Raw genomic sequence first — 27,688 nt, forward strand, 5'->3', positions numbered from 1 at the left:
ACTGCATTATAGTGTGCAACACTTCAAAAAATAACTCCAAATACACCTATTTATTAAAAATTAAAGAGCATGCCCCTCCTTTTAGGAGGTAAGAAGATGCTGTTCATCCTGGGACTGCTCACTCGGAACCCTGGCAAGCGACGTCAGTGCCCTCCACCTGCAGAAGAATCCCTTGCTGTTAGAACTCTCACTAGCCAAGAATGGAACCAGCCGCTGGGATGAATCTGACGAGGCAGCATCTTGGGCCCCCTTAACTCAGAAACGTGAGCTCTGTGTGACAGACACTTCCACAGGGCTGTGGGGCAGGCTAAGTGCGGTTCCACAACTTCTCCCTGAAATGAACTCTCCATTTCAAAGAGAACAGACTAAAGGGAAGCTGTTGTGCTGATGCGAGGAGGGACTGTTCTTTAGGCTCTTCCTCCAGAGGAGCCATGGGACTGCAGGCCAGAAGCCTGTGCTTGCGGGGACACTGCCAGGCACAGCCTCACGGAGAAACCCCCGTGGTAGAGTGTGCGTGTCTGCAGGACCCCACGGCGTGCAGGCAGACAGACCTGGCCTTTCCCGTTCTCAATTATGCCTCACAGACTCTCCTCCGGGGGCATCTCATGAACTGGGCACAGCAGGCACCTGGGAAGCAGGCAGCGGGTTCCCACAAGGCAAGTTCAGTGCACCTCCCAGCTCGGCGCTCCCTCCGCAGACCTTCCGCAGGGCAAAGGGGCTGGGCCTCAGCTCCCTCCACAAGTGCCCCGTGCTTTTTAATGGGGATGAAGGATTCACAACCCCCGATAAAGCCTGGAGGAAAGAAATCCCCTCTTTTGAAATAAATAAAAAATAACCAGGTGGACTGAGGGGTGGATATGCGATGAAGCAGGTGTCATGACATGTAAACCGTTAACGGAACCTAGACAGTGGATTGATGGCATTTCATGGAAAATTATTCCAACTTTCCTACACATTTGAAAACTTCCCTAATAAAATGCTGGAGTGAAACAAATGGTAGTGGAGTGTCAAGAAATGCCATGGGTTCCTTTTCTCTCTGTCCCTGACAGGCAGGGAAGGGGCTGAGGGACAGGGCAGGGGAGCCAACACTGCCAGCTCTGCAGTCTCCTCGGGTCAGGACAAAGAACAAAGAAACCACGCGGAGGTATTTTTCTCACACAGCTGCAAAGTAGATAGAATTCTGTTTGTCATGTTGTGGGATAATTTTTTTAAAAACATGTCACATCAACCTCGGTCCTCCGTGCAGCGAGGGCAGCTAGGAGATAAAGGCACCAGGGTCCTCCGCGGAAGGAAGTGAGCTTCCCCTGGAGAGGAGCCCAGAGTGCTCGCTGCGCCAAGCTCCAGGGTGGCAGAGGAACCTGCTGTTGTGTCACTGTTCCCTAAGAATCCTGCTTAAAATGTAAAAAAATCCAGCTAAACTCAACCAGTCCCCACATACAGAATTCCTAAGCCCTATGTTCACATTAAACTTGCAATTTGGTGAAACCAAATGTGAAATAAGTAAAAAATAAAGAAATGGACACTCCCCAGCACATTCAGACATTGTCACACACTCGTGACTAGATTTGAATGTATGTCTTTTCTAAAATTCTGGTTGAAACTTAATTATAAATGCCAACTGGGAGGTGGGGCCCAATGCCACCATTAGGGGCCTTGGGAGCAGGTTCACTCTCTCCTGCTGCCCTGCCATATGAAGACACAACACCCTTCCCGCCATAGGACAAGTGTTCAAGGCGCCATCCTGGAAGCAGAGAGACCAGGCCCTAGCCTCTGAGCCTTGATCGTGGACTGCCTGGCCTCCAAAGGAGTGAGAAAATACATTTCTGCTCTTTATAAATTACCCAGTATCTGGTGTCCTGCTACAGCAGATAAATGGACTACTATGACACACACAGAAAAATATAACCACTGTAGGTTTATTTAAAATACTGAATTTAAAACTTATTAAAACGACTAGAAAGTCTTCTTAAAAATTAGAAGTGAGAACAGTTTTGGAGAACAAAAGAATTTAATAAGCCTAACTTTGAACAGGTATAACATTTCACAAGAAAACAACTCGAGACCACTCAGCCTGGAGAAGACAAAGCTCAGGTAAAAGTGGGAGCCATCAGCACCGAAAACCTCCCTCCTCTCTCGCTCTCCTTCCCATTTTCACTTCCCTCCTCTTGTTCACCACTGCAGTACCCGCACAAATCTGGATGCTGCCCCCAACCTCAAAGGCCCATCCGTCTCTTTCTCATGTGGTCTTTGAAAGAAAAGGTCCATCTTCCTACATCACTTTTTCCAAAGTTGGCTACACACTTTAAGAAGCGTGTCCACAAAATTCCTGGTCAGCAGATAACTTCCCAACTATATATCTAGTACACACCGCCAACCACAATTAATCTCAATAAAAATTTTACAAAGTTACAGACGAGGTAAATCACTAGTGGACACCAATCTCACCTGTGTTCCCTTAACCACCAGGTGCACATCCCGTACCGGGGGACTGTGGTTCTCTTCTGCAGGCAGGAGTAGGCAACGCTCACTCCTCCTCACGTCTATGATTCTGTCTGCCTTACTGCACTTTCTTGTTCCTGTCTGGCTCTAAGGACTACAAAAATCGCCAGCCTTAATATAAAATGTAAGTTAAAAAGCATATTTGTAACTCATATCACAAAGGGTTAATTAATCCTTCTACTATATAAAGAACCTCTAGAATTCACACATGGGGAAGAACAAATTAATCTGGTAGATGTTGCCAGATTTATCTCCACTAGGGGTTTTGTAACAGTTCTCCAATGCTTCACCAACAAAATAAGTTGTCCAACTTCCGTATTTCTGCTAATCCGACAGGTGAGGAATGCTAGCCAACACAGCTTTAAACATACAGTTACCCGTGTGCAGCATGAATCTTAAACGTCACCCAAAGGCCATGCGTTGAGGCCTGGCCACCAGCCATGATGCCGGCCAGTGGAGTGGTACAGACCTGAGGGTGGGCCTGAGGGAAGCGCCCTTGAAGGAGTCCTGGGATCCTGGCCTCCTCCTCTTCCCTTTCACTGTGCTTAACCCCACCCTCCTGCCACCAGGGGTTGTCATGCCACAGGCCTGAAAGCAACAGGGTCAACCAACTGAGTACTGGAACCGCCAACACTGTGACCCAAAATAAAATCGACCTTTTCTAAGTTGATCATCTCAGGTACTGGTTATGGTGCCAGAAAGCTTATACACACGTCGACCCACAAATGTCATCAAGGGAATCCGTTCTCTAAGGGCACCAGGGTACATGGACATTTACTGTAGCCATGTGTGCACCATCAGAAAACTGAGGCAGCCAAGCATCTACCAACAGGGAACTGCTCACATTGGCCATGGAAGCTCATCACCACGGAATATACTGTAGTACACAGAACGAAAAAAATCTCCGTAGAAACACACAGGTAAGGGAGAAAAGCGAGTTGTAGAACAGAACATATAGTATGCCACCTTTTCATGTGCTTTATATTTTCCAGTATTTACTTAAAGAAATAATCAGTAAGTAAAACAAGTATTTAATTTTAAATTGGTTGCCTAGAGAGACAGCAGAGAAAAAGGAGTGGATAAGAACAAGGATGGGAGTGAGACTTCTTGGTGTATTTCTTTTGTCAGTTTAACCATGTACATGTATCAGCTGTCCAAATTTAAATTAAAACGGGGGCACCATTGATGGTAACAATAAAAGACAAAATAGGAATGAACTTAAGAAACTACGTAGTCAAAAAAATTAACAATCTGAAGTACTGTCTTGCACCACTGTCTAGGATGCACAGACTCCTGCTGAACCCACCACGGCCCATGACAGAATGCTTCCCTGCTTATTACAAGGCACAAAACGCTCCCAAGTCTAGCTCCAGAGCTGGAGAGAAGCCCAACAAAACCTGTATTAAAGGCTATATAAGTGTTTAACTGTATATTCTGAGTACTATTGATTTCTCTGTATGTAAATGTGCTATATGTAAATACAGTGTACGTATTTTTTAAAAAAAATTTTTAATTGTCAGTGGACCTTTATTTTACTTATTTACATGCGGTGCGGAGAATGGAACCCAGGGCCTCACATGTGCTAGGCCAGTGCTCTACCACTGAGCCACACCCCAGCCCTACAGCATATTTTTACAACAAAGGCGATATAATGAAATTAAAGCAGGAAAAGTTTTAAACTCTTCCTCTTTCTTTGCCAAAGGGTATGAGTGCCTTTGAAAGTTTCCTTCAAAATGTTAGGCAACTGATACATTTGCATGCATACATGTGCATACGATTATTCAAAAACATACCAGAGAGCCAGAGAACACAGTGCCTGGGAGTCCTGCACACATCATTTCTGACTCAGTCTCAGGCCACTCCTATCAGCACATCTGCTGCTGAGCTGCAAAGCTGCTAATCCATTCTTCAACCTCCAGGCAAAGGACAGCAAAACCTGGCTGTGGCTAAGAATAACTTCACCCCCAGACCCAAGTTAAAATGATTTTGTTTCTCCTGACTGTAAAACTACATGTTTACTGTAGGAAACACACACACACAAAATAACATATATAAAGTTGAAAAGCAAAGACCACACAAATCCCAAACCCCAGAGACAACTGGTAGAAATTCACTTCCAGTCACAGTGCTTGATCCCTGCATCAGTGAAGTGCAGGGACCCAATGATTCATTCCGCCCAAGGGGGTATGTGTGTGATTATTTCCAATCTAGTACTTGGTCGCTGGCATTGGAACCGGGCACAGGGGTCCAAATCCCCACTCCACCATTTCATCAGACTTGAAAACTTTGGCCCAATTCCTTAACCTCTGGTCTCAAATTCCTCAAAAATAAGGATAACAGCACATGCATTGTGACACAAATGAAAAATGAATAAAAATAAAGCAGAGAACAATGACTGTCAGAGGGCCATAAGCACTAGCTAGCATGGCCTCTGATTTTTCTGAATATTATATACACATTTTGCCTATGCTAAAAACTGGCATGTGTAAGGATTGCCTCTTCCGAGTCCACCAAAGGTTCTGGAACTATTGCCCCTCCCCCAATTCAAGGGAAAGTAGCCCTGGCTACTGACTCCCATAAAAAGTGTTTCTGGAGTCTACTCCCTCTGGGAATCACACAGGAACCAGCCCTCCACCCACAGCAGATGGCCTGTAGTGAGGCCCTGAGGGTGTTCTGGAGGGCAAACTCCTAACTCACTGGAGCCTAGGGCAGGAGCTCCCCTAGACCCAAACCACAGTGGGTAGGGGATGACAATCCTGGGGAGTTCTGGCCCTCTTAGCCACAGGGGAAACCAGCATCTCTCATGCATTCTTGCATGAACAAATGCAGGCTTATTTGTATTTCATCAATCATTCTGACAAGAACCAAAATAAATGCTTTGTGTGCATCATGTATATCTGTTTGTATATGTGTACTTATGTGAGTGAGGCTTTTTTATTTATTTATTTATTTATTTTTGCAGTACTGGGGATGGAACCCAGGGCCGTGTACATGCAAGGCAAGAGCTCTACCACTGAGCTGTGTCTCCAGCCTCCCTCCCCCCACTTTTTAAAAAAAATACACTTTTAAATGTTGATAGACCTTTATTTAGTTCATTTAATTATATGTGGTGCTGAGAATCAAACCCAGTGCCTCACACATGCCAGGCAAGCGCTCTACCACTGAGTCACAACTCCAGCCCCTCTGGCCCCTTGTTTGAGACAGAATCTCACCAAGTTGCACAGGCTGGCGTGGAACTTGCAATCCTCCAGCCTCGGCATGCCCCCACCCCAGCAGATTGGGTTATTGTTATGCACCACCACGCCCGGTGTGTCTGTGTTTTAAGACTGAGGTAAAGCAGAGCAGTCCTACCATTCACATTTCAGAGAGGTGGCAGCTCCGCCAGAGGAACAAATATAACAGAGCAATCAAAACCACCACCACCACCACCATAAAACTTGTAGAGGCATAAAAACAAAAGGAAGAAGTCAAAACTGTTTTAAAGAGGAAACTAGCAAAACAGATAATCTCACAACTAGAAAACAGAACTTATAATTATACAAGACAAACTTTCAATGGAGAGAGATCACCTATTTTATGCTAACAGTGCACAATGCACTGGGGGTCTCTGCCCATGGAGTGTGTATACCCAAGCAGGGGCGACAGCGCAGGCTGATCGGCTGAGCAGCCCTCAGGGAGCCACTTGGCTCCAATCATTTGAAAAAATGTTACAACAATGAAAACATAATGAGAGCAATTTTTAAATAAACTGACAAAAACCAATAGTTTCCCTGTAAACTCAGTGTGTGTGTGTGTGTGTGTGTGTGTATGCACTATATGCATATAATTGGAGGGCAGTTCCATGAGCAACACAATATAATCAGAAGAGCTAGCCAAAAGCATGAAGTGCCTTCAAGAAGGGAGCAGGATCAATAAATCACACCATGCTCCAACAACACAGTGCACAAGGTCAAGACGCTGTCTGTAAACATACAAGTCACCAAGCCCTAGGGCAATGTGTTTGAAGGAATTACAAGTACATTTTGCCCAAACGTACCCTCTTCACTTAAAAACTGGGCACCTGAAACAAACTATGACTTGAGAAATACAGAGACAAAACTTCATTTTTAGCACCTTTAGGCCAGAAATCAATAATTAATGGCAGGGACCATTTGTTAAAGATTTTAAACATTATCAGTTTTTAAATAAAACTTGGTTTAATTACCAAAATGGTACAAATACCTTAAAATATTTATTATCCCTATGAGGTTGAAAACTTTCTTCAACTCACATCATGCCATGAAGTAAATTCCCATTTCAGCTATTAGTCCTTTGGTCTTATGCTAACGCTCACAGGCAGGCACCAGTGAGCCCTTTTCTACACTGATTACTTTTTACTGATTCCTCCAATAATTCTTAGGTAAAAAGTACCTTATCTCAATAGGGCTAAGAAAAACAGTCCTCAACAAGGATTCCACTGAAATATTCTCTGTACACTCAGTGCTTTAAACTCCTCACCTGGAGGTAAATCTCCCTGAAATCCCCATTTCTCAAACAATACAAAGACTCCCGGAGGACCTGTCTGTGTGCTGGGGAAAGACAGGTCTCCACTGCTAGCGGAGGCCCGGTGGGCAATTGCTGCACTGCACACACACGGGCAGGGCGGGGCGGCAAACAGTGAGATCCAACACCTTTTCCCTTATCAGCAATCAACTGAGGGCCTTCCAGAGAATACAAATAGAGAAAGGTGGAACTAAGGAGGCTACAGTACAGCTCAAATAAAATAAAGAGAAAAAGGAGTACGTTAAATGAGTAGGAAATACTTCATCCGACAAGATCAAGGTGCAGAAAGCTGCGGTGGAGTCGCTGTTGGCAGACTTGCCGTCTTGCCACTTCCCTTCCAGATCCTGGGCAACAGGGCAGCCAGGAGCGGCTGCAGGAAAGAACCAAGAGGAGGAGCCCACGGTGTCTCCCTCCAGCTTGCTGCCTGGAGGCCCTTTCCCTTTTCACCCAAACGCTGGGGGAGGAAGGCAAGCAGAGAGCCCCAAGCTGGAAGCACCTTCCTGCTAAGAAAGGACCAGAACACCAGGAGGCCAGGCAGTGGGAACTCACAGGGAGCACATGGAGAAATCAGGCGCCTTAAGTTGGCTGCTGGCACTAGACTATGCGTGAGGAGCAAACCCACAGGGCCAAGAGAGAGCAGCCATAGGGGAGCTGCAGACCCTAAGAGTGCCAGGGACCAGGTGGAGCTGCATGCACGCAGTTCCAACTGGCTGGAGCGGGGATGTCACTGAGCCCATCTGAAGTTCTCAGAACCCAAGAGGCTGGCTGGGCCCAGCAGTGGGCACCTGGAGATCAGGCTCTTCCAGGTTCCCCACTCCAACAAAACTTAGAAATAAGCCTTGAAAGAATCACTGATTCATAAACACACTGTAATACCTCCTCTAAAGGGAGAAAATGAAATCCAGACACTCGCCAACACAGTACTCAAGTATTCAACAAAAAATTAATAGGCAAGTCAAGAAAAAAAAAAATGTGACCCAATGCCAGGACAAAAATATCCGTCAACAGAAACAGACCAAGAAATGACAGAGCTAATGAGATTCTGGCAGATATTTTAGAATTGCTCTTATAAATATGATCAAGGACTTAACTGAACAATGATCACAGTAAGGAAAGAAATTGATGTTATAAAAAAGAACCAAATGGAATGAGCAGAGCTGTCAATTGCAATCCATGAAATGAAAAAATGTACTGGATGGGCTTGAGGAAGAAATGATCAGTGCACTTGAAGACACAGCAGCAGAAACTGTCAGCAGAAAGAAGAAAGGTGGGGAAAAGGAGCAGCCCTGAGTGACCTGTGAGATAACAGCCCACAGCCCAACGCTGAGGTACCTGGAATCAGGAGGGGAAGACAAATAGAAAAAAAGTGAAACAATGGCAAAAATGACCCAAATTATGAAAACTACAATCCACAGTTCCTAAAGCTGAATAAAGAAAGCCACATAAAGAGACATCACATTCATATATGATTATATCAATAGATGCAGAGAAAGCATTTGACAAAATACAACACCCCTTCATGCTCAAAACCCTAGAAAAAATAGGGATAGTAGGAACATACCTCAACATTGTAAAGGCTATTTATGCTAAGTCCATGGCCAGCATCATTCTTAATGGAGAAAAACTGAAAGCATTCCCCTTAAAAACTGGAATAAGGCAGGGATGCCCTCTTGTTCACCACTTCTATTCAACACCGTCCTTGAAATACTAGCCAGAGCAATTAGACAGACTAAAGAAATTAAAGGGGGATATGAATAGAAAAAGAAGAACAAGCTGTCACTATTTGCTGATGACATGATTCTTTATTTAGAGGATCCAAAAAACTCTTCCAGAAAACTTCTAAACCTCATAAATGAATTCAGCAAAATAGCAGCCTATAAAATCAACATGTATAAATCTAAAGCATTTTTCTTCATAAGCGATGAAACATCTGAAAGGGAAATGAGGAAAACAACTCTGTTCACAATAGCCTCAAAAACAAAAAAAACAAAAAAACCAAAACTTTGGAATCAGTCTAAACAAAGGTGAAAGATCTCTACAATGAAAACTACAGAACATTAAAGAAAGAAATTGAAGAAGACCTTAGAAGATGGAATGATCTCCCATGTTCTTAGATAAGACAGAATTAATATTATCAAAATGGCCATACTTCCAAAGGCAATATACAGATTTAAGGCAATTCCAATTAAAATCCAATGACATTTCTCATAGAAATAGAGAAAGTAATCATGAAATTCATTTGGAAGAACAAAAGACCCAGAAAAGTCAAAGCAATCCTTGGCAGGAAGAGTGACACAGGAGGTATCACAATACCAGACCTTAAACTATACTATAGAGCAATAGTAACAAAAACGGCATGGTATTGGCACCAAAATAGACAGGTAGACAAATGGTACAGCATAGAAGACACAGAGAAAAACCCACATAAGTACAGTTATCTCATCTAGACAAAGGTGCCAAAAACTTACAATGGAGAAAAGATAGCCTCCTCAACAAATGGTGCTGGGAAAAATGGAAATCCATATGCAGTAAAATGAAATTAAACCCCTATCTCTCACCCTGTACAAAACTCAACTCAAAATGGATCAAGGATCTAGGAATTAGACCTGAGACCCTTCACCAAATAGAAGAAAAAGTAGGCCCGAATCTCCATCACATTGGCTTAGGATCAGACTTCCTTAACAAGATCCCCATAGCACAAGAAATAAAAACAAGAATCAATAAATGGGATAGATTCAAACTAAAAAGCTTTTTCTCAGCAAAGGAAACAATCAATAATGTGAAAAGAGAGCCTACAGAGTGGGAGAAAATCTTTGCCACACACACTTCAGATAGAGCACTAAACTCCAAAGTTTATAAAGAATTTAGAAAACTTTACACCCAAAATACAAAGAACCCAATCAATAAATGGACTAAGGAACCGGGCAGATACTTCACAGAAGATATACAGGTGATCAACAAATACATGAAAATTGCTCATCATCTCTAGTAATTAGAGAAATGCAAATTAAAACCACCCTAAGATTTCATCTAACTCCAATTAGAATGGCTATTACCAAGAACACAAGCAATAATAAGTGTTGGCATGGATGTGGGGAAAAGGTATACTCATACATTGCTGGTGGAGTTGCAAATTGATGCAGCCACTCTGGAAAGCTGTATGGAGATTCCTCAGAAAACTTGGAATGGACCCACTATTTGACCCAGCTATCCCAGTCCTCGGTTTATACCCAAAGGACTTAAAATCAGCATATCACAGAGATGTAGTCACATCAATGTTCATAGCAGCTCAATTCACAATAGTTAGATTGTGGAACCAACCAAGATGCCCTTCAATTGATGAATGGATAAGGAAACTGTGGTATATATACACAATGGAATATTACTCAGCCATAAGGAAGAATAAAATTATGGCATTTGCTGGTAAATAGATGAAGTTGGAAAATATCATGCTAAGTGAAATAAGCCAATCCCCAAAAACCAAAGGTCGAATGTTTTCCCTGATAAGTGGATGACGATACATAATGAGGAGGGGTGGCAGGGGTTGGGGGGGAGAATGAAGGAAGTTTGGTGTAGAGGAAATGGGGCCGAAGGGGGTGGGGGAAGGAAAGACAGTGGAATGAGACAGACAGTATTACCCTATGTACATGTATGATTACATGAATGGTGTGAATCTACGTTGTGTACAACCACAGAAATGAAAAGTTGTTCCCCATTTGTGTACAATGAATCAAAATGCAGTCTGTAAAAATAAAAAATATTTTAATAATAATTAAAAAAAGAAACTAAATGAAATTGAAAAAAGAGACATCACATTCAAATTGTGGAATATAAGCAAAGAGAGGGAAAAAAAGGTACAGAGAAACAAAAAATGAAATGACTGCAGATTTTTCATCAAAAACAGGTCAAAAGCCATCTTTAAGGTGCTGACAAGTAGCAAAAACTACCAACCTAGAATTGTGTATGCAGAAAAACATCCTTCAAAATGAAGTCGAGGGCAGGGTAGGGAAAACAGTGGGCAGGGAAGGCGGGCGAGGTCAGATGACAGACACCAGACAGGATGGGTGCCACTAGGCTCCATGGCCCAGCAGGGTGACCACAGCTCACCACTTGTCCCACACTTCACAAAGACTGCAAGAGAGTAGGTGAAGATTCCCAACACGAAGAAATGAGAGTCCAAGGAGATGTAGCCACATCACCAGCCCTGGTGTGCACGCACTGGTTACACTGCCCCTTGTAGGTATTTAATTAACATGTCAATTAAAAAGGGTGACACGGAAGTCTGATCCTAACCCAACAAGTTGAAGATTTGGACCTACTTTTTCTTCTATAAGATGCAGGGTCTCTGGTCTGATTCCGAGGTCCTTGATCCATTTTGAGTTGAGTTTTGTGCAGGGTGAGAGATAGGGGTTTAATTTCATTCTATTGCATATGGTTTTCCAGTTTTCCCAGCACCATTTGTTGAAGAGGCTATCTTTTCTCCATTGCATATTGTTGGAACCTTTGTCTAGTATGAGAAAATTGTATTTATTTGGGTTTGTGTCCATGTCCTCTATTCTGTACCATTGATCTACCTGTCTATTTTGGTACCAATACCATGCGATACATTGCTGGTGGGGTTGCAAATTAGTGCAGCCACTCTGGAAAGCAGTGTGGAGATTCCTCAGAAAGCTTGGAATGGAAACACCATTTGACCCAGCTATCCCACTCCTTGGCCTATACTCAAAGGACTTAAAATCAGCATACTACAGAGATACAGCCACATCAATGTTCATTGCTGCTCAATTCACCATAGCCAGATTGTGGAACCAACCTAGATGCCCTTCAGTTGATGAATGGATAAAGAAACTGTGACATATATATACAATGGAATATTACTCCGCAATGAAGAATGATAAAATTATGGCATTTACAGGCAAATGGATGAAATTGGAGAATACCATGCTAAGTGAGATAAGCCAATCTCAAAAAACTAAAGGATGAATGATCTCGCTGATAAGCGGATGTAATGGGGGGTGGGAGGGGTTAGCATTAGGTTTAGGGTTAGGTTTAGGGTTAGGGATAAGGAGAGCGGTAAGAATGAAGGAAAGAAGGACTGTATAGAGGGGAAAGAGGGGTGGGAGGGGTGGGGGGGAAGAAAAAAATAATCAAACATCATTGCCCTATGTAAACGTATGATTACACAAATGGTATGCCTTGACTGTATGTACAAATAGAGAAACAACATGTATCCCATTTGTATACAATAAAAAAAAAAGTGATTAAAACACCAAAATGATAAATAAAATGCACTTGGACTATGGAAAAAAAAAAAAAAAAAAAAGGGTGACACGAAGTTGTCCACAAACAAGAACTGAGTTTGTCACCAACACACTAACACTCCAAAAAGTTAAAGTAAGTTCTTTAACAAAGAAGAAAATGACACTGGATTCAAACCTGAATCAACACAAAAGAGCATAAAAATTGGCAAATATTAGGCCACATTAAAATAAAAAAAAAACCGTTTAATTTCTGTAAAAGACAACCGATTTTCTTTAAAACTGTGAGATTTGTAATACTGAGAAATAAAAAGTGTGACAGAAATGCGCCAGGGGGGAGTGAAGCCACTGTTTCAGAGTTCTCGAGGGAGGTGCCACCACACGTGGTGAGAGGGAGGGACGGTTCAGTCGCAGGTGAGCCATCTCACCTGGGGGCGGGAGGCAGGGCCGGGAGGAGGAGGAAGAGGGCGGCGGGAGGAAGGCGCTGGGGGCGAGGTAGGGTGGGGGGATGTGCGGACAGCGATAAGCCACCGAGAGAGAGAGAGAGAGAAAGGGGCACACGAATAACTCAGAGGAGGGCAAGAAAGAAGGAAGCGCAGGGCAGAGGAGGGAGAACCGCTCAGGCCAGGGTGGCGCGAGGCCCGAGTGGCCGAGGCTGCAGCAGGGGCGGACTCCGCCCGAGGAACGAGGGCCACGCTCGCCTCCGCCGGGACCCGCGGCCAGCGAGCGACCGAGCGGGAGCGGCCAGCGCTGGCACTGCCGCCCCCAGGCCGCCGGCCCACGCCGAGGGGCAGCGCGAGGAGGCGGCCGAGGCGGGGGCCTCCTGAGGACGACAGTTTCAGGAAGAGGTCGATTTAACGAAGTCAAACGACAGAAATCACGTAACTATTTAATAAAAAATCTGTGGGCAGACCAACGTTGGCCTCAGTTATAAAAGATGGAACGCGGGTCCTGCGTTATCCTCCCGCTGCAAACAACTCAACGCTGCGCGCACCGGAAGCCGCGCTCTTCAGGCCGCCGGCACCGACGGCAGGACCGGCAGGACCGCGGGAGCGCCCCAGCTGACTGCCCTCGCGTCTTCGGCACGGTGCACAGGCTGGCCCGGGGGAGGTCCGTCACGATGGGCTGGGAGTCTGGGAGCCGAGAAGCGCAGTCACACAGAGGAGCACGGGAAGACTGTTCTGAAGCTCGTGCATGGCCCTGAGTCTACCTGGAAGTGACTGGCGCAGGCAGGGAGGAGCGGGAGCCAGCCAGGCTGGAAAGCTCTGCGACAAGGTCGCTGCACACGTTACTCAGACAGGTGCCCCCCAGCAGCAGGGAAAGAAGAACCCCTGGCTAAAAGCTGCCCTGATCTAACCTTACAAAACTTAAAAGCAAACATCAAAATAACTGAACTGTTTACATTAACTTATCCGTATCCCAGAACACAGAGCAAGAATGTTTTGAAAAATACATGACTATCCAGTGTCCAAAAAGTTAGAATTCACCTTTCTACCACCTAACCGAAAATTACCAGGCACAAAAATATCCCCCAATGAGAAAAGAAATCCACTGAAACTGAATATGCTGAAATGTCTACTAATAACTCCATCAACTGTGATAACAAAAACACTACACATAAATTAGATATAATTAATAAACATTAAATTAAATATGAACTTTAAGTAAATGATAGCAAGTAAAAATAATGTAAATCTATAATAATAAACAACTCTAAAATTTATTTTTTAAATTATTAAAGTATGTCACAGAGCAAAATATGATCCCATGTACAACGTACATGCACAAGGGTGAAGGTATTTTAGAAACATCTGGAAGAACGCATATACAATAATTAAAAATACCCTGACAACTGCAAAGGAAAGTAAAGAGGGTTTTAATCTTTTACTCTAGACACTTCATATGTTTTGATTTTTTTTTTCTTTACTGTGAGCATATGTGTTGTTTGGGTAATTTAAAAGAAATTTATTCACTCAGAAAACAATAGTTACTAAACAGACTCAATCTTAAGCTAAGGTTAGTATTTGTTCAATGAAAATTTACTGAGTATTTTTAAATGAAGTACAAGTTACCTAGAAACAATTATTGCTTAGTAATAACAAGGTTGCTTATATGTATTTTCTAAATCAGAAACTTTAAGTATTACTATATTATATTCTCATATAATGTGCGGGCATATTTGCAGCCTCCAGTAAGCAAAAAGCTTCATGGCTACAAACTCTAATATGGTGTGTAAAGAAATCAGAGGGTCACAGAGATTAGGGTACAAAGTAGAATTATGACCTAATACAAAGTTTCTAATATTTGGTAATTTAGACATTTCATGGTTTCAAACAAATTTCCACCCTAATTAGTTCAAATGAGTATGGTTTTAGAGTGATAAAGTTCTGACATACTTCTTTTAAACAACTGGAGTCAAATGAAATGAATGGTGGTGAGAACATGAAATGGGGTAGCCAGTGTGAACAGTTAGGCAGTGCCTCATATCTAACACAGGTGGGCTTGGTGGCGCACGTCAGTAATCCCAGCAAGACTGGAAGCTGAGGCAGAAGGATCACAAGTTCAAGGCCAGCCTCAGCAATATAGGGAGGCCCTGAGCAACTAATGAGACCTGTCTCAAGATAAAAAAAATTAGGGGCTGGGGTTGTGGCTCAGTGGTAGAGCACTCGCCTGGAGCACTTGCATGAGGCACTAGGTTCAATCCCCAGTACCACATAAAAATAAAACAATGGTATTGTGTCCACCTACAACTAAAAAATAAAAAAAAAGAAAGAAATTTAAAAAGGGCTGGGGGTATGACACAGTGATAAAGCACCCCTGGGTTAAATCCCCAGTACTAAAAAAAAAGTTTAACACAGAATGACCATATGATCCAGCAATTCTATTCCTAGGTATGTTCCCTCAAAGAACTGAAAGCAGGGGCTCAAACAGAAACTTGTATGCTAATATTTGTGGCAGCATTATTCACAAGAGTCAGAGGTGAAAGCAATCCAAATTTCCATTAACAGACAAATGAACAAAATGATGGCATATTATTCAGCCATAAAAAGGAATGAAATTGATACATGTCACAACATGGATAAACCTTGAAACGTGCTAATTGAAATAAGCTAGACATAGAGAATAAATATTGTATGAGTCCACTTATTTGAGGTATCAGTTACCAGAGGACTGGGGGAGAAGGAAACGGGGAGTTAATGTTTAATAGTATTGTGGAAACGACAAGACGGCACTCAAAAAGTAGGAGAAACCAAGCTTTTCTTCACACCGGTGGGCCCAGAGGAGATTGGCACTCCAAAATTCTGAGCCCTGATCCACAGTGTCTCACAATATTTATAGGTTATTTGATGTCATCTTAGACCCATCCTGTCATTAGGGTTTTTTCCTCTTTTTTAAAAAAATTCCTCATCTCTGCGGCTGAAGGCCTGTGCAGGGTCTCTGACATGAGCTGCTCACAGAACGGAGAAGACGTGGCTCTTTTCACAGCGTCTACTACATTTCAGGAGGGAGCAGTCAGACTCAGGGCGGTCACTGACAATGCAGACGCCAGGGACCCTCCTGGAGAGAGGCCGGGAGGGGAGGGGACCTTCCCCAGGCACTGGACTTTTGTGTAATTTCATTTCACAACCAAGTCTGGTTTTGCCATCACAGTAACAGCATAGTTTCTACTTGTGATGATAGAAAATTCTGGAAATAGGTAGTTGTGGTGGTGACACAACACTGAGTGCACCTAATGTCACTCAATTGTGCATTAAAAATGGTTAAAATGATAAAAATTTGTTACTTGTATAAACTACTATTTTTAAAAGACTACAAATAAGTAAAAATATACAAATGTGAAAAATGAATGGTGCCCTAATTTCATTTTCTTCCTTCCAGAACTGGCTCACGTGGCTGCCCTCTGAACACTTACCACGTGTACAGCAGTACTGCAGGTACAAAGTCAAAGACACTCAAACTGATCTCCAGAGGCGGGTCAGAGCCTGGAGGAAGGGCGGAATCTTTTAAATACAGCCTCTGGGCATGACAAAGCAGACCTACTAAGCTCAATACTGAGAAGGCACGTCACATGTCTGCTGCAGGGCCCGCTTGGGGGTTCCGTGTAAGCACATGACCGTGACTCCAACTCTGAAAAAATCTGAGGAAGAAAGAAGCCCGAAAAGAGAACAGGCCGCACGCTCCAGAGAAGGTGGTGTGACCCCCCAACCTCTGGGTCAGCCCTCTCCAAACCTCTCCTTCCCAGGAGCACGAAAGCCGCTGGTCTCTCCCACAGCTTTACAAAGAAAGACGACTTCCCTCCACCCCACCCATTCCTCTGCCTTCTTTCAATCTCAGGAAATCAATTTCAGGAAAATCTGTCAGCATGCCATGTCCATGCTATCTGCTCCTCACTCCTCGGTCAGGCTTTGTCCTCATGTGGCCTGGCCAGCCAGGATGCCCACGGCCCTCTTACTGCTAAGCCCAGTGGGCCGGGCCAGCCCTCATCCACCTTGCCCTCATGACCACGTGTGCCACGGGTCTGCCTCCACTCTCTCCTCCCTGGGCGGGTTTCTGGGTTCCTCTCCCCCTCCGCTCTCTTTTCCAGGCTTCTGCTTGGAGACAGGTCATGCTGTAAAGGTCCACGTTCCCCACAGTGCCCTCTGACTACACGTTTTCCCTGGGGATCCCCCGCCAAGACTTCTCTTGCCATCTTCTTGCTGTGGATTCCCTGTTTCTCGAGTCTTTTCTTTCGGAGTTGTAGACCTGCCAGATTGCCACTCAACATGCCCAGAAACGACCTCGTCAGCACTCCATCACAGAACCCGCTTCCCACTCCAGCCGGAACCTCACCTAGCCACGCGCCCCAGAAAGAAACCTCAGCTATTCCTCACTCCTTCCTTCACTGCCTTCCACACCAAGAAAGGCCTGACCAATCCACTTCCTAAACACTTCTGAAATCTGCCCACTTCTCTCCAGCCCAGGGGTCCCACAGTCTGTCATCATCAGCTCTTTTCTTTACTTCCAAAGGTTCCTCGAAACCCTCCACATCCAACATTCCTCGCCCCAGTTCTTCTACCTTGCAGTCAGAAGGCTCTATCTTTCTAACATGTGAACTGAGTGTGCCTCTCCCCATCAAACTCTTCAGGGCTTCCTTAAGTTCTTACATTAAGGTCCAAACACAAAAACGGGCACAATTTAGTCCACACTTATTTTTTCATTAAATAAACTACATCTCGACATTCCTGTACATGGTTATGAGCAGAGTAACCACGTACTGAATCTATCCTGGCCAGTCCCAGTTGAGGCCTGTTGTCTTGGTGCAATTCATAGCACCCTCTTTCATTCTCAGTAACATTCCATTTGGACCAAAAAAATTCTCTGACTACCTGACCACCCCCATGTTCCGATCACTCACCATCTCACCCTCCACTACCAACTCCGGCTCACTGAGCCACCTTCAACTCCAGCAATGTGCGCCTCTGCCTGCCTCTGCCTTTCCTCACTGCCTACAAACCCCACTGTCTTCCAGGTTCTAAGTTTGATTTCATGTGTGGGAAGCGTCTTCTGTCCTCCAACATCTGCTGTCCCTCCGATGGGTGGTCTTAGAACACTACACTGCCCTATTGCTGTAAGTACCCTGCACTGGACTCTTATTCACCTCTCTGCACTGTCTAACTGTAAGTGCCCTTTCTACCTTGTTCAGCATAGTACCTGACAATGCAGTCACACAAGTATTTTTTAAATGGATGAATTAGTAATCCACTTGCCACAGAGCACAAAGTCTACTACGTAACAAGTGCTTAAAGGGTTCACCCTAATGAAAATCACTGTCATTCACAAACTTATCTGATTTTAATAGTTCAGTTTTTAAAATACAGAAAGTATAGTTTTCTTGAAATAATTTATTTAGTCCAGGTTTACTGGCCCACTTAACAGAATCAGCAGCCAGCACTTTAACAGGCAATCACAAAACTCTTAAGTTCATAAACTGTATTTTGCAAAATGCCAGTTATCTATCCCATACATTTCTTAATTATCCTGTTTACCATGGTTTGAGGGAACCCCCCCCATCCTTGGTTTTCTGCTTAAAGCCATCTAGTCAATTTTAAAATTCCGCATTCCCCTGAATGCTACGTGGGTGCTCAGGCTGCTCAAGCTGATGACGTGATACCAGATGGAGGCCTGGGGGACCATAGGCACTCAGTTTATCAACACACCTGGAATAGACCGTGGCTGTTGCCAGGCACTGTTCTAAGTGGGAGGGAAGCAAACAGGTCCCCATCCTTCCCTCAGAAGCCCTCATTTTAGTGAGACAGTCAATCAGCACCCAGGGAAGTGCATTTAAAAATGTCAGGTGATGTGATACTGGCGGTCTTACTCAGGCTGAGGCCTAGGGAAGGGCTGGAGCTAGCCAAGTGGAGAACAGGGACAGGAGGAAGTGAGGCTGGATGTGGCAAAAGGAAGCATGAGTGCAAAGGCCCAGATAAGAGCTGTGCACAGCCCACTGGGGGCGACTCGGAAGCCAGACAGTGCAGAAGGAGTTGACCAGAAGGGCTGTTACGCGAACACCTTATTTTTAGCAGGGCTTCCCGCTTTCCTATACAAGTACAATAGTGTTCAGAGGAGAAGGGACATTATTTGCATACCCCGTGAGGAAAATGTACTGAAAAGCAGGTTTCAGGACTTAAGTCCTACTAAAGCAGACGGGAAGGTGTTTAATGTGTGATGCTGAATCCCAGCCCTCCCTCCTGGGCCCATGGGAGAAGTGACTCATCTCTTAGCCCCATTTATCTCACTTCAGTCCTTCTCAGCAATGCCATCTCTGCCCCAAAAGCTCAATAATCAAAATGGATGAAATTAAAAAAATTTTTTTCAGTTAGAAAATTCCTTGAGATTATCTAATTTGTGATATTCAAATTTTCCACAGTTCTTAAATTAGGAAAACTTTAGCCTGATTATTTTTCATGATCCTTCTTTTGTAAGTACTACACACTTGCCTGAGTTTCATCAAAACTGAAAGTATAATTATTAAGAAGAATCTTTTCTCAATGACTCAGGTCATGGTCATACCCATAATTAAGAGTAAGGTAAAAAACAATGAAGAGCCATTCTCTAGGTCTTTGCCTTTATGTAGCGCAAATGACAGGATTAGACTAGATGACCTGCAAATATTTTAAGTTAAATACTTTCTGCCAACGTATTTAAGAAAATGACTTAAGTGAAATGTATACTCTTTAAAATTAAGCTCCTCAAAATGACACTTCTGCTTAAGGTCATGCAGCTGAGTTACATGAGGAGTGCCGATCTGTTTTAAACGATTCTTGGACTAAGGCCAGACTTCTTCACTAGGACTGAATTCTACCAGCACTTCCCCTTTAGGCAATTTCTCTTCTAGATTCACATAGCTAACACAAAACTCACCACATAACTACAAGTGTTGCATTACAACTAAAAGGTTAGGAATACTGTGAAGTAAGACTGCCAAAAAGAATTAAGTTAGAAAATCCACAATTTGAAGGTTAGTTTAAAATTTATTACACAAAAATGGAAGACTGAATTAGACTTTGACTAAATCTAAATGAGTGGGGTCTCATTCTATGCAAAGACAAAGAAAGCAGAAGACCCTTGGTGGGTGGGCACTTCCTAGATACCTACACAGCAGGACATATACTCTGACCAAATTTTTGCAAGAGCCTCCTTTTCTCATCCAGTTGATCCTTCCTGCAAACAAACACACCTTACAAAGGAGGAAAAACCAAGTAGACGGGGAAAGGTAAAGTGACACTAAGTATCTCTGGGCATGAGGCACTCCACATGTCCTTACTTAAATTCATAACAAGCCCAAGGAGGTGGTGGTACTCAGTGTTGCAGAAGAAATAGCAGCTCAAACCAACCGCACACGAGACACCTATCTTGAGGCAGAAGACCACAGATGCAAGGAGTAGAAAGTGATCCTGTTTGTGCCACTCTTCCTGCAATGCCAGTGACCGCAGGACCCTACCACTGCCCCGCTCCACTATCTTCCTGCATGAACCTTTCCTCTCCTTCAGGTCCAGGCAACTGTGCACTGCTGCTGCTGGAAGCTCTCTTGATAACTCAGTGGACTTGTCAAACACCAAAAGCTACTAATGACTCACTAACTGGGATCAAGTTCAAATTCATTTCCTTGGCATTTAAGATTCCCCATGGTCTAACCCCACCCTAAAACTCCAGTCCAAATTCCACTCCACAATGCTAAGCCTCCTTCTAGATCATTCTTGCCCACTAAAACACACCAGATGAATACTACAGTGAGCTCACCAACATTCAGGCCCCTTCCTCCCTCTTTCTTGTCCCTGTTGGCATTTCATTGAGGTTTCCATCCCTGTGAGCCAGAAAGACAACCCTAAGCCCAGTTCCAGGAAGAAATAACCCCTGACTAGCCCACGGACAATTTGCAGCACCAGGGGTAGGATGATGTTATGGTTTGGATGTTAGACGTCCCCTAACAAAGTTCATTTGTGAGACAATGCAAGAATGTTCAGATGAGAAATGACTGGATTGTGAGAGCCTTAACCCAAACAGTGAATTAATCCCCTGATGGGATTAACTGAGTGGCAAATGAAAAGGGTGCGGCTGGAGGAGATGTGTGATTGATCTGGAGTGTGCCTTTGGTGTATGTATTTGGTATCTGGTGAGTGGAGTCTGTGCTTTTTTTTTTAAGTTGTAGTTGGACACGTATTTTATTTATTTTTACGTGGTGCTGAGGATCGAACTCAGTACCTCGCATGGCGAGCACTCTACTGGCTGAGCCACATCCCCAGCCTCTCTCTCTGCTTCTTGATCATAATGTGAGCCCCCTTCCTCTACCATACTCTTCTGCCACATTGTTCTGCCTCACCTCCAGCCCTGAGGAATGTAGTGGGCCAACTATGGACTGAAACCTCTGAAACCATGAGCCCCCAAATAAACTTTTCCTCTTCTGAAATTGTTCTGGTCAGTCTTTTAGTCATAGCTGCGAAAAAGCTGACTAGGATAAATTGTTAGATTCCATGTTTGGGGACTCTTCTTCACTTATACAAGTTTAGCATCTAGAGCTAATATAACTGGCTCTGGTATAATTATCACAGATGAGGATCCACAGCCCAGAGTGATTCATCTGCTCAGAAGCAGTGACACTGGGATGGCAGTACAGGACTGTGATGGGAAAGCCTGGCCTTCTCCAGTACACCAACGTGGCTCCCAGCTCTTACTCAAAACCACTTCCTGAACACCTGCCACTACACCCGTGTATGAAGACGAGTGAGGGCAGTCACTGCCCCAGAGGGTAACAAGAGAGGAACGTCTACAGTCTGATGCACAAGGCAGAACAGGCTCTTGGGGCAGCGACCTCTCTGCAGCGGGAAGGAGGTGCTGTCCAGGAGGGGCACCAGCAGAGCACTCCAGCCCTCCTGATGGGATCTTCCATTTGGTCATGCACCGTGTTGTACAGCTGGGTTTCTTGTTTGTTTGTTTCTGCTTTGGTTTCCACCCACCATCTTAACACAAACCATGAGGACCTCAAAGATTATGTTTGTTCTTTATTTCTTTTTATACCCAACAGTAAACCTATTTATTTTAGTGAATATTATAAACACTGAACATAAGCTAAATTGAAGTACCTAGAAAGATTATATCTGGTCACCAGGAGCAGAGTATTTTTTTCAAAGAATTAAATCATCCCCCACTTGTCAGGTAGAAGGAAAGAGCCTCCAGGCTTGGAACTGTTCAGGGTGCACACCCATAGGCTCCTCTAAATGTAAAGCACTATGGACTGCTGCTGCTTTTAAAATAGAAGAACGATACCACCATACTATTTTGGCAAACTATATTAATTTTGTTTTAAAGCTAATATTCTAAAATCTATTTTCACCAAAAATGTGCACTCTGATCATTTTATAAATGATTTAACATGAGGATAGTGATATACTAAAGGAAGTTGATCAAGTTACAATAAGGGAAAAAATACTGAATTCAACATCTGCCATCAGTTCTTCTCAAAGCCCAGTCTTACATACCTAAGAGCTATACTACAACCTAAGCAAAACCAGATAATTAGTCACAAATCTCAAACATATGACCCATTAACAGGTGAGCAGCATGTAGTCTTATTCCACATTACCAGCTTACCAGATTAACTACACTCTCAGCTCTGTATGAAGCCTGGGGCATGCTGAGAACCCCAGCCTAATACACAAGGTAATATGATCCCACCAAGCACAAACTTATCAAGAACCAGTCTTGATTGCTGGTAAACCTGTTTATGCCAGGTGTGCTCACTTTTGTAGCTATGCAACAGAACTACTGCATTAGCTAATGAAGTGAGTGTGAGAAGAGCAACTGTAGGAAATCTAAAGAGAATGTTCTGAGGAACCTTGGTAAAAGAAAAAAAATAAGTTGTTAAAAAGTTTGCTGCCAAAGTTAGTTGTGACACATTAAAATAAAAGGGAAATACTTTTTAAAAATCTAGGATTCCATACACACAACGATTCGAACTCTTCCAATTCTTTAAGTTCTTTAAAAGAAGCTAACAATACAAAGGGCAGGCAATGCACTGAGTGTGGGTTCTAGAGAGATCCCTTCACTGGAGAATGTGGTGTTGTGTATAGGACTGGAAAACCCTGCGTGTTTCCGGATCCTGGTGATCAGATATAAGAGCATTTCCTCTTCGCTCTTACTTTGCCAACTCTGCAACACACCACAGGCACCATCTGGAGGCCAGCGGCCAGGCCCCACCGTCCACTTGCAATGTACTGGACACAATCCCGACTCCCCACGGCCCCCTCCTACCGCTGGTACCACCAAGCAGAAGGGAAAGGAGTAAGAAGGGTCTTACCTCCTGAGGATTTTGATAAGTGCAAGTCCCTATTTTGGGAAATATGTATTAAAATATTTACCATGAAATAATGTCAAAGCTTTGTTTCAAAATAGCAAGCAAAGAGAAAGATAGGGGGGTTTATAGGAAATGAAATGGGCCAGGGGTTGATGGTCGTGAGGCGGGTAAAGGGTTCCATGGAGATTCACGGCACTGCTCTACGTTTGTCTAAAATTTTTATAAATAACTAAAATTTAAAATACTGAATTATGCCAAACTGTTGACAGGTGATATCTTAAAAACTCAAAAAAAAAAAAAAAAAAATCACTCAAAGTTTCAGGGAAGAAAAATCCTAAACTGGACTATCCTAAGCCATTTCTCCTAGGTGCATGAGAACGCTGTGACCCCCCTTCTCAGTATTCCAGCTCTTAGGCAGCGAAGCTTCAGGAAGTCCTACACCAGAAACTAGCAAGCAGCGGTCCTCCTCAGGAAGGGTGCAGCGCTCTGACTGATGACGGTATTTGACAGCTGCCTGAAATCTGGCAGTCGGGGGCAGTTCACTCCTGTCTGGTGGACACTGGGAAATTCACAGGATGACCACGACACACCCAGAGGGGTAAACGGTTTCATGGCCATGTGCTTACTTCCAGCAAGTCCTGGAGACAGGATCTGAAATTTTCCATCATGAAGAATCTCACATTCGTCACAGAGAGGTTTTGTTTTTGTTTTTGTTTTTGTTGGGGGGGAGTTTGTTTTTTTTGTTTGTTTCCTTAATTTTTTTTTTCCTTCGAACTGATTTGACTGGGATCCTCCTGATGTGTAAAAGGATAATCTATCAATCCCTTTAAAGCTCTCTCACTGATTGACTTAAGTGGAGCACAGGATTTCCCAGTGTGACTTTAATTAGATACAATCAACTGAATTTTAAAAAACAGAAAAAATAAGATTTAAATCCAACATCAAAGTGCACAGAGCATTCACTCCCTGCAGTTGGTTCAGGCAGACTGGAGGGAGGGAGGGAGGTGTGTCTGTGGGTGTGGTGGAAACCCTTCAGGGTTCATGCTGCTATGTCAATTCCAAGGCCCCCACCAGGCCGGGACTCCTACTGGCCAGCCCCCTCCCCAAGCCTGCTTCCTCTTCAGCCATGCACCTGCTCATTCCTTAGGCCAACTGTGGTGTCGGCCTGTCACCTTCCCTTGAGGGTCCTTGGGCATGTCTACCACGAGCTCCCATACCCTATTCTTTAACATGCCCCCCCCATGACCCTATGGCTGGCCATCCACCTGCACTGGACACAAGCTCGTAGACAGGGACTTTTGTCTGAGGGCAGGGGTTTTAATATGACTTTCTTCAGTGCTGTACTTGAACACCTGCTCTAGGTCAGAAATTGTAGAAGTGTTAAATTTACTGAAAGAACAAGACAGCTTGATGATCTACCAAGGGGACCCATGAGATTTGCTCTCTGTGAACTCAGTATATGGCTCAGCTTGGCAAAACCTGTACAGGTATTAAGGAGTTTCTAACAATACCACTGTGCCTTTTAATCTCATTCACGCTTTTGTCCTCTAGGCTTCTAAGGTCTTGTCTTGTTTTAATCTTGATTTGACGTGTGAGAGTAATTTACCAGAATTAACAAAGCACTGAGGCAAGAGCAAAGGAATCAAACACAAACAGCCAGACACCAAGATCTGGGCAACTGAGTTAAAGTTTCAGGTAAATAAGGAAAAGCAAGAAGAAACATTCTCACCTTACAAGAGTAATGTGAAATCATAAAAACTGGTTTCACTCCCCACATCCTAGTGTAACAGATCCTAGTTTGAATTTTATTTTTATAATAATATGAATAACACTACCCAACCACAGCAACTATTCCTTGCTACAAAGCCAGACACTCTGATAAGCCTATCATGTAAAATGTTACTTAATTCTTAAAATAAATTTGGTAGAGATAATACTTTTAAAATGTTACTTCTTCATCTTTAATTCCTTTATTTTTACTCCCACCTTTTCACCCCAAACCAGCAATGCCCATAGCCTTGAGAGAGGGCTGTGACAAGACAGAAGCTACAATCCTTCTGATTTGGGTTTCCAAGGCCCTGACAACAGCAGGCCCAGAAATACCGCAAAAGAGGCAGAGCAGACATCTCTTGCTCACCCCACCTGAGCTCCAGCCTCCAAAGCCTGGAAAGACAGCAAGGCAGAGAGCATTGCTGACCTGTCTATGCACAGCTGAACCACAGAGCTGCAAATGTGAAGAAGCTGCACAGTCTGTGAGAATGTCGGCCCATTCAGATTTACAGATCCCCTGAAATCTCACAAGCTGGGCACTGCAAACCGGAGACAGTATGGAAAATATGCCAGGCATTTAAGAAGACTGCTTACCTGGAGATCAAAAGGAGCAGATCCATTTCAACCATGCCAAGACACTGTCCTGAGCTCCGGGGTTACAGAACGAGGCAGGGCACAGAAACACCATTTGCCTGGCACATGCTGCTCATTGATTTCTAAAGTGGCTTAGTGTGAGGAGTCTGGGATAAGATTTTAGAGCAGGACCAAGGAGCATGGACACTCAGCCCTCTCTGAAGAGGAACTTCTGTCTAGCAAGGCCAGTCACTACAATGAAGAAGACTCAGGAAACACTGTGGTCCTCACTTAGTTACACTACTCACAAGAGTAGAGAACCGATCCTCTCCCAAGTCTGGACTAGCACAGTGTGTTTAAGTAGGACTTTAATTTTCCATGTGATTTTCAAGCTGTGACCTCTACTGACGCAAGTTCATGTTGCTTTCACGTCCCCAAAGGCAGCCAAGAGAAAGCAGAGGGTCTCGTGTCTAACTGCTGCCCATCACTGTGCACTGCATGAACTTCTCCTGCCATGACAGCAACTCCAGGGAAGACATCAAACTCCTCATCAGACTACAACTCCTTGGAGCAGAAAAATACTCAGGCATTTTCATTCATGACGTAAATTCTGGAGAGACTGCTGAATGAAAAAACAACTTGCTTTTGCTTTCGGGTAGCAATGTGGCAAGCTTAACCTTCCCTATAACCATCCTTGATATTCATGTACAATCCTATTCTAAGGTTAACCACCAACAGTGAAAATTAAATGTATTTCACCTGTATCTAATGGGATATGATGTTTATGGGCCCAACAAAAAATTCAATGGTATAAATCGTAATCATTGTCTGTACTTTCTTATTTAGACATATTAGTTCTTACTGATTTAACAGAATCAAGGTACAGCAAGTGTTTCTCAATCAGTATCACTTGAACTCAGAAGAATCCTTTACACAAGACACAACCTGTTAATACAACCCAACCGCAGTCTCAGGTTTTGGGGACCAACCAAGTTCTTTTAGCACTCACCACCGCAGCAGTCCTCAAAGTGTAGTCAGCCTCATTATCACTTGGGAAATGGAAGAGAGGCATGTTCACAGTCCCAGCCCTGACCCCGCATCAGAAATCTGCTGGGGGGATGCATGATTTAAAAGCTCCCCAGCAGGGTGACCATGGCACAGCTCCGCCATTAATGCCTACAACCCAGGAAGCACTATCATTACTTGGAAAATACTGGTGCGCTTCAGTAAGAATCCACTCTCTTTCTCAGATGGAGGCTTCTTATCATTCTGTATAGCAGAGATTCCCAAAACAGGAGTTTTGGGGGAAATATAACACTTGCTTTTTAGAAAATATGGCCCATCTTCTCCACGGTGCAAGCTACAGAAGGGCACGAGAGTTCTGACTCCTCACACAGGGAATGGGTTTTCTTCTTTTCTTTCTGTTTATTTATTGCAGTACTGGGGATCTATCTCCAGGCCTTTTTATTTTGAGACAGGGTCCCACTTAGTTGCCCAAGCAGGCCTGGAACTTGTGGTCTTCCTGCCTCAGTCTCCAGATAGCTGAGATAAAAAGACTGAGAATTCACTTTGGGACGTCACCGAGATAGTAGTAAAGCTAAAACAGAAGCAGTTTTTTTTTTTTTTTTTTTTTTTTTTTTTTTTTTTTTTTTTTTTTTGCGGTACTGGGGATCGAACTCAGGGCCTTATGCTCACAAGGCAAGCACTCTACCAGCTGAGCTATCTCCCCAGCCGCCAGAAGCAGTTTTAAATGTTATTGGAAATTTTTATATCTCCCATGTTTTCTGGTATCATCTTGGTTCTAAAAAATTACACAGATCAATCTAATATAATTACAGGTCTCTACTGGTCTATGGTCTTATGGTGACAAGAACATAGAATTTACTTACTTGTAACAGCAATCACACAACAAAGTAGAGCTGATGCATCTATAAAACAGCTGTAGAAGTTTAACATGCACCTCTCCACTCTGCAATCTGAGGACTAAGTAATCTTAGAAAGGTGGAGAGAGGACAGAGGGCTGGACACCACTCCTGAGCCACAAAGGACTGGCCGTTCTGCCCTCTCTAAGCTCCAGAGGGGAAAGGCACACAGAGGCAGGTGTGTGCAATGAATTTTAAGGTGGCAGTTTTTAAGAACTTTAGGTTTAGTGCTGGTTGCTCAGTATGTTTTCAGTCTTGTGTGTGTCGTTTGCTCTTTATTGTTCTTACTGTGG

The 27,688-nt window shown here is 43.7% G+C and overlaps 1 protein-coding gene across 2 annotated transcripts in view; it reads right to left on the reverse strand.

Moving 5' to 3' along the window:
- Window positions 1–27,688, reverse strand: part of Snx9 (sorting nexin 9) — a 92,884-nt gene that overhangs the window by 57,290 nt on the left and 7,906 nt on the right. The window lies entirely within an intron of this gene.

The sequence above is a fragment of the Sciurus carolinensis genome, chromosome 7 (assembly GCF_902686445.1).
Source record: "Sciurus carolinensis chromosome 7, mSciCar1.2, whole genome shotgun sequence".
NCBI lineage: Eukaryota > Metazoa > Chordata > Mammalia > Rodentia > Sciuridae > Sciurus > Sciurus carolinensis.